Here is a 1,500-nt window from a genome sequence, read left to right as displayed (position 1 = left end):
TCGAGTCATCACCTAATGTCTATTTAGTCAGTTTTCTGTTTAACTCGATTAACTTTGCTGATTATAATGCTTAATTAAATTAATATTCGAGTTTAGGCACTAAGTCCCATGGTCTTACACAAGAGTCCAAACATGTCACTTACACTCAATACACACACCAATACACATGTCTTGACCATGATTAAGAGAGTCTTGTGTGCGCGCATTATTTTTCGTCATTTTTTTTAGGGGGGTAAGTCGGATATTTATCCTCCAATAAATAATAATACTTAGTTCCCTAAACACATATACATTATTGCTCCCTAAAAATATGCATACCTTTTTTTTTTTTTTAAATAAAAACCATAAAGTCAAATTGATTCGAGTCAAGTAATTAAAACGCAAATTGGCTTAATTTACAACGCGTGGTCAAGAAAGGAAGGACGATTAATCAAAGATAACCTCTTCATACAAGTCCAACTTTTCGACAAACCTATAGCCCGCAAGAGGAAAGCAAGAGTCATAATGGCAACTCAGGAAGAAGTTAACGATCTCAAGAACCAACTGGCTACTGTAACTGAGACACTGAAGCTTCTCGCACTTAAGATCGAGGATCCCGTGAAGCAACAACAAATGGACCTCATGCAAGAAAGCCTAAGCAAGTTGTCCAGCGACTACAAGTTTCAAGAACTCACATCCCAAGGGGTCTCGGTGGATAAAGATCTTCTTCCGCAGAAGTTCAGTGCCAACGACATCCCAAAATTTAGGGCAATCGACAACCCATACTTCCATCTAAGAGCGTTTGAAACAGTAATGAGTATCAAGGGTATCGATAAGAAAGTCTTCCCTTCTCTGTTCTCGCTATCTCTCGAGACCGTTTGCCAACAATGGTTCTTTTCTCTTAAAAAAGAAAAGACCTCTACCTGGGAATCCATAGCAAACGCTTTCGTTGATAGGTACAAGTGCAACATTCAAGTCGAAACTGATCATAGAGAACTTGAAATCCTCAAACAGAAAGAGAATGAAGGCTTCACATCTTTCTTTAACAAGTGGAGGGAAACCTCAGCTAAAATGATTGAGGTACCAAGTGAAAAAGAGTCCGTGAGACTGTTCATCAAAAACCTCCAAGAAAAATATTCAAAACATCTTAAATATCAAAATAACCTTCATACCTTTAAGGCTGTTTATGATATTGGGATTAATATTGATGATGACTTGGCTAAATCTAAAGCTGCCAACAATAACTCCAACAGTGGCTGGAAAGGAAAGAAGAGCGACAATCCTTCTTCTTCCAAAACCGCCCACTCAAATAATGTTAGCACCTTTAATCTAGGAGAAGTCCTCGCCATGAACAATTAAGGACAAAAGAAACCATTTAGGAGAAACTTCACCCCTATTGGCATGAGTTATGACACCGCGTTTGATCGATTAAATGCAAAAGGTCTTATAACTCCCATAGGACCGTTTGGAGATCCACCAGTTGAAAAGAGGTTGCCTAACTGGAACCCCAATGCACATTGC

Source organism: Chenopodium album, chromosome 7, assembly GCF_948465745.1.
Source record: "Chenopodium album chromosome 7, dcCheAlbu1.1, whole genome shotgun sequence".
Taxonomy (NCBI): domain Eukaryota; kingdom Viridiplantae; phylum Streptophyta; class Magnoliopsida; order Caryophyllales; family Amaranthaceae; genus Chenopodium; species Chenopodium album.
Note: the sequence above shows the minus strand (reverse complement) of the source record.